Consider the following 7,283-nt stretch of genomic DNA (forward strand, 5'->3'; position numbering starts at 1 on the left):
GTGAAAATATCGATCGGTCTATGTTAGCATTGAGGTTATATTTTCACTTGCTTTTCGTGGATGTGCTAGAGAGGCATCGTCTGGCCGTCTTGACATAGTAACTCTGCTAAGTGCAAGAGGTCAAGCAGCAGCTCATGCTTTCAATAAGCAGGCTTACGTTTCCAGAAATAGCGCGAAATGACATTGTTGCTGGATATATCTAAGGAGTATTCTCATACCCACACAACACCCAAATTTATTCTCTTGATTTCTGCACTATCAGAACTTTTATTAAGTGTGACGATATGATTGTGTGTAGCGTAAAGTACACTACTTTATTTAAATTATTTTCCTTTTTATAGGCGACATAACGGCTTCAATTACTAATAGTTTCTGTCTGTTGCCCGCAATGGTGACTAGATGATCGGATTATCGCGGGACGTGGATTTATGAATTGGTCGCCGCGATCGTGGGATGCAGCGAGGGCCAAGTCTATTCAGACAAGCTACAACCTTCGAAACAAACGGAAGTAAACAGTCGTCAGGCTATTGCAGGCCTAATGCAATAAATGCCGAACAGAGTGATTGACAATTATAGCCATCAGATGTGGACATTTTAACAAGATTTGCATCAGACCACAACTGCAATGTCTAAGCCGCCAAACAAAATGCGGTTTACTTTAATATGTTAAGTCGTTTTTTATTCAATTAATTAGAGACCCGTTTTTTGTTAAGAATAGCCTGTATTTAGTGTATTTGCTGTTTTCAAGTTTTAAATGGTATCACTAGTTGTAACCTTAAAAACACCAATTTGGGATGGCTCAAAAAAGGAATAGTGAAGGCACAAATAAAAACCCATTTCATCCTTGTGATCAGATGTATAGAGGTGGTGAAAGAATTCCGGCTCCTTTGCAAACCAAAGTTTGTACATTTTCATCATATTGACGGCAGCTTTATTCTGGCATGCAATCGTTCAACGGTCATAAAATTAGTTACTGTGTTTCCAAGCATTTCAACTTGTGATTTATAGACGATGAACATGTGTCGAAATAGTTCGTTTCTTTTCCTTCACTTTCAAATACTTTTCGTCCTTTCTTGGTTTCTTGCTTTCATCTTCATCAATGTTGACTTACCAAAATACTTGTTTTCCCAGGACCTGATTCCTGGTGGAAGAGTAGTGTTGCATGCAAGTACAATAAAACATCATTTTTAAAGTGTGTAAAATGATGGGTTTGTAAGATAAAATAGCAAACATAAAGAAAAAGGTGAGATCGTAATTTGTTTGTTTACTTACACATGGAACGCTGCTAACGTGAACATAAACACACTGCCGAATTACATTGGCTCTTAAAAATAAATCTCATTTACTTGTTATGAATGTTCTTATAAAATACCAAAAAAAAAAAAAAAAATAAAAAAAAAAATTTATTTATATATAAAAAACAAAAGAAAAAAAAAAAAAAGAAGAATGAAAAAAACATGTAAACATCTAGCACAGAGGCACACTCCCAATCCGGCTATAGACTTGAGTAAGAACTGAACCCCTGAACCATTAGGAACATGCAGAAGCTGGAAAACGAATTATAATGAATATATTTAGTTCTATTTACGAATGTACGAAGTTTTGGCAGTTTTGTAAAAGTGGATGTGAAATTTTTTTATTAGTTTAAACACGGCATAGGTACAACTCGCTTATCACAGGGAGTAACTTTGATAGAATTTTGCAAAGGCAGGAGTTCGTGTCGGATGAGTTGCTCAAGCCAAAGAGAAAGGGCAATGCAGATATGGCGAACTACTGTACTGAGTTTTACACCAATACAACTACCTCAAATAATAAATTATCAATCGGTAAAAACACGCAAAAACACGAGAACACAGTTGTCCTTGCAGAAAATTACAAACCGGTTGTCAAAGAGGAGAGCATTGTAAAATTAGTTATGAAGAAATTTAATACGACACTTGTCGATGAACTATGTGCCCCGGGCCTGCAGTGTAGTTCTTTTTTGTCAGAATTTAGAGCAGTGGATCCATGAAACATGATGAAGTCATCGATGACAGCAATGAAATGGCACAATAGTCACGGACATGTAGCACTTGATAGTAAAAGTAAAGTAAAAGTAACTCTCACCGAACCAATTAGGTCGAGAACTTAACATTTATTTGCCAAAAAATATTTCTTGTGACGCCTACACGAGACGCAAATGCACTCAAAAGCCATTACCAGTTGAGCAAACCGAATAAAAGAACAACTCGAAATGGTTCGCGTGGGTGGGCGCATGTGCGATTAAGCTAGATTTGTAAAAGTTTACCTTATCCGAAATAGAGATGATAAATTTGAGAAACTCCAAGAAGAACTTTTACAAAATTTAACTGCTTCGCGGAAAAACTATATGACGGTGAAATGCAAATGGACTAAAATTATCCACTGACAAGGAGAGGAACAAAAAAGGGGAACAGAAAGAAGGCGAAAAAAGAGAAAGACAATACAGGAACTATACTGCGTTCAACAATGATGGTGATATCATTAGAAAGTGCAGACACATGGAGCGCTGGGGCTCCGCACGTTGGTTAGCAATAATTATTTGATTTAATTTAAAATTGGAAAAAGTGCACCTAATCAACCTATAGTGATAAATAGATAACAAATCGTGATTTTGGTGCCCAACTCTAAGTGACAATTCATAAAATGGGCAAGAGTATGGGTGCCAACTTTGAAAGAAGTAGAAGGAACATGGAGGATTACATAATAAAATTTATTACGCAGCTCCCCCCTTAAAATTAAAGGAAGTGTTGGAAGACTACGAAGTGGCTCATATTGACAGAAGAATTTTTTTAAATCATCACCTTACACACATGGCCAGTAAACTTTCTTAGATCTGAGGCAATTTGAAGAGGGAAAAGCGAATTATTGGTTGCAAGACAGTGCCCAATGCTGTGCTAAAAAAAAAATTGAAGAGTCGGGTCTGCATTAGATGTATTTAATATCGGAGAGAGGTACCAAGAATTCTTGTAATTCCTCAACTTGAACCTTGTGACGACCTTGTGACGTGCTGTCATCAACGTACCATTCTTAAGCTCTAGTTGGATTAATCTACAGAAATATGTTGAATATTGAGCTATAAATGCCACTGACTCCTGGATTCTCTGCAATATGTATGTGACACTCTTCTTCTTTGTATAGAATCAGTGGCCTCTTTAGTAACATGCTACTATATATAATAATTTTTGAGAGTTGTATTCCTTTCCTTCTTTTCTTTTCAATTTTCTCTTTTTTTCTTTATTTCAAAGAATATAATTTGTGTCGATCAACTGTAAACTTTGTTTTGTTAATGCGGCTACAGTCTACCCCAAAATTCAACAGAAATGTGGTCACCGTCGTCACCCTTTGGATTTTCCATAAGTTTCTCAACGGTAACACCTAAAGATATTTCTCGTACTGGGTCGGGATATACTGCGTCGAAAATCGAACGTCGGCCTTAATATACTTTGCATTCGCAATGGAACATTCTTTAGCATCAATAGGCATATTTTTATAAACTGTTTCTCGTGCCATTTGCTCAGTTTTAGCAATTTGTTATGATGTCATTGCAGACTTGCTATTAAAATCGAACCGTAATTTTTCTGGAACAACAAGAGAACCCGTTTGGTCTGTATCCTTGCCTAATACTTGAAGAAGGCAATAATTAAGGGCACGTCTAGTTGAATGATTTTTCATTGTCAACGATCTACGTAGCGTGTCGATAAGCAATCTCAGCTTGTTGCCAGCAGAAAGTGTGCCTTCCACCGTTCCATGATGTATAAGATGTAAGCACCTCGATTATAAACACGATCAACAATAAATTCATTGCCTTCATCATCGATTTTAACTAAGACGCCTCGATCATAAATTTGACGTCCGCTTCAAATAAAGGTAGAAATATATCCGTATCATAGTTTGAGCGTTTATTTTGAATGACATAATATGCTGCCAACCAATATTCAGCTGTGTAATAATACAACATCTCTATATCTGATCAATCCATCAATTGTGTACTATGAGTCAATTTCAATGTCCATTTTTATCGTCGCACTGTGCATTTATATGTGCCTCCTTTGAATTGCCTTTGTTGTCAAACAGAACCCCGCGTAACTATATTGAGTACCAGGATTTCTCATTGATGGGTATTTGCGATTTTGCGTCTTGTGTAATTGAGAAAGATTTCATCTCTTTCTATAATAGTAATGACGTAAATTTCTAAAATCTCATACTGAATAACTCAAATCTCACGTCACATTGCACAGTTCGACGATTGGAATGCCTCATGTAAGTTGCTAGGAGTTACTGAATCCACAAATAAAGGTGGAATAAGTATTTGAGTGTCATTGAACATATCCAAGGCTTTTGATCGAGTCAATCACGGAAAGATGCTTATTAGTGAAAGAAACTTAACAGTGAGTTTTCAAGTGCTTCGTGTTCACTCACAAAGTCGTATCCATATGGTAGGAGACAATTTGTGTCTTTTAAAGGTCGGCGCCCAGATATATGAGAGGCGAGAAGTGAAGAAGAACACAGCCTTGAGCCGCTGTTGTCTTTAATGTATTTGAATGAGTTCTTTATTGTGGTTGAGTCGGGAATATGCTAGGTGTACGCTTTCGCAGATGATATTCAGTTTTTGTTTCATGGCACTCAGTCAAGATGCGTTACAAATTATTATTCATGACCCTTCAGATCGGGTTGAACGCTGTATGAAATCATACCCGATACTGCTGAATATCCCGAAATCAAAAATTACGAGATTTGGAACAATGGATATGAGAATTCAATTGGGAGGAAGTGAACTAGAAACTGTGGGCAAATTAAAAATTTTCGGTATTATTATTTATTTATTTATTTGTTATTGACAGAGAACTTGATTATTCAAGATTGTGTCTTTCTTTTCGACGACTATATTGTCCTATCATGTAAGTTATAAAGTGGCCCATGTCCTGGTGATATCATAGCTATTTTATTAAAGTATATATATGTACGATAGCTGATAATTTTCATAGGATTAAGTTGTTGGTGAATAGCGATGGTGCTAGGTTTATGGTTGGCGCAAGGGATCATAATTCTGCCTCCGGTCAATAAGAAAATCGATATTACAATCATATGTCACTGTCTATAAAATATCTTATATACTTTCATAAAATAATCAAGAAGCATACACCGAAGTTTTTGGGTCAAAGATTTAACCTTATACGTCTTTCAAGCAGCGCACAAATATCTATTCCCTTAATAACTAGTTCATACTTTGGGAAATCATTTCTGATCACGGTTGCTCACTCGCTCACTATATCCAATGAACTAAGATCAATCTCCTATTCTACGCCCTCAAAACTCATTGATCACTCCAGTAGAATTTTGATCTAATTTTATTGTATCCATTGTTGACTTTGGACCTGGGTGCGCGTTTCTGGTTGTTAAATCTTCTAGGCACTAAATTTTATAGATTGGAACGGTAATAAGAGTTTTGGCCACAAAGGGGTTTTTATATTGCGCAATGGTAATAAATAAAAGAAAGGAAAAGGATTGAAAATTCTCAGAAGTGACAACAGTACGGAGTTTATCAATAAGCCTTTGTTTATTACTTGAAGCAAACTAGAATTTGGACCACCTAATGGTACCATATACACCACAACTAAAAGTGCTTTTGAATCGATCGGCATAACAAAATCGATCTATCTCGCTGTAGGATGCATCTATGTCCTCAGCCATAAAATATTGTTCTTTTTAGCAAATTCTCTCGCTGAGTTTTCCATTATTCCGGTTATGTCATGACCACGGAGATTTTGTAAAAACGTTCAATGTCCAACTGCTCCGCTCCTTTTTAATAAATCAACATCCAGTAAAGACGTTTACTACAAATTAAAACGGCCAATAAAATTGCTAAGTTTTCTAATGTAACCTTGGGTTGGGAAAGACATCAACATTTTTAAATTCTGTAACGCATTGAAAATGTAATGAAGTTTTTATTTTTTAGCAAAACGCGAACAAGAATATAAAAAGCCATTAAGCTTAAACATGATGAACCTTGATTAAACATTTCAAAATTTGGCAGACTTTCACATCAAAACCATATTAAACATGATTAAACACTATTAATCATCTGGACTTACGTATTCAAAAATTTCCTTATTCCAGGAAAGAAATGCAGGAGTTCCCTTCACGTGTTCTCGCAAATGGTGATCGTTTTATAGCTGATCAATTGATTGAGTCAAAAGCAGTAGACGTGTTGCAAACTTTAATAGAAAGCATTATTAAATTGGTTGATTCCAGAGGAGGAGCTTCAACACTGGACCTACATTCTAAGGGCAACGAGTTTGTTAACGTATACAAAATGTCTCAAGCAATGGAATTTATGAAAAGGGAACATTTAAGAGTATATAGAGTAAATTGAATATCTTACTAGCATTTCAGATAAGAGAAATTCAGCATAGAACCCTATCGTTCGCATTTGATATATCCTATCTTTTTTCGCAATTAACCAATTGTTCTACAAAATCTGTGCACGATGAGTATTGGCGTGAACAGGTGGAAAGCGTATTAATTACTTCAGAAACGAAGTAATTAAAAAAAAAAAATATATTGCAATTTTTTACAGGAAACTTTTCCTGCATTCCATTATACTTCGCTGCTATATTTGAATACGTTTAATAAAGATTTTAAGGGTGGTCGCTTTGCATTTGTTGACGGTTTGGTAGAACTGAATTAATGCTTCATCTACCGAAATAAGTTGTTCTGAAAATGAAGTTCGCGCATGAAGCGTTGTATTCAGCGATGGACCAGAAAATGATGGAGAAGAACATGGGCAAGCGCATACCGCGGTGGGATGGCTTGCCTTCTTTAAGACAGCGGGATTATGCAGTAGAGGCATAGTTCATCGAAGTAAGAAGGAGAAATCATGCTCGAAATGCAGCAAAGCAAAGGTAAATAAATTATTATATATGTATAAGTACGTATTACTTATTTACGGTCTTTCTTTCTTTTATTTTAGATTAAACAGGAACGATCGCGCCACCATCTCATATACGCGAAGTTTCATTGCATCCCAAAGGTAAGTTTGTGTTTATCCTTATATATTATTATGAATAAATTATTCATTTGTTTTTATTTCATTTTCGATTTAAAAATAAACATACGCACTATTGCTTCAGCAGAATGCAATACTTCCGTAGGCCAAATGTAAGTAAGTGTGTGGCCACCCTTATGTGTAAAATTCAGTAATCACAATATTTTTGTTTTGCATATATCAAGATGTTAAGAATCATCAGCCGCATTGCAGCGAT

The 7,283-nt window shown here is 35.8% G+C and overlaps 1 pseudogene; it reads left to right on the forward strand.

The window, feature by feature from the left end:
* The first annotated feature begins 6,088 nt into the window (after positions 1-6,088).
* Positions 6,089-6,709, forward strand: LOC119640519 (annotated as a pseudogene).
* The last annotated feature ends 574 nt before the right edge of the window (positions 6,710-7,283 follow it).

The sequence above is a fragment of the Glossina fuscipes genome, unplaced genomic scaffold, assembly GCF_014805625.2.
Source record: "Glossina fuscipes isolate IAEA_lab_2018 unplaced genomic scaffold, Yale_Gfus_2 121, whole genome shotgun sequence".
NCBI lineage: Eukaryota > Metazoa > Arthropoda > Insecta > Diptera > Glossinidae > Glossina > Glossina fuscipes.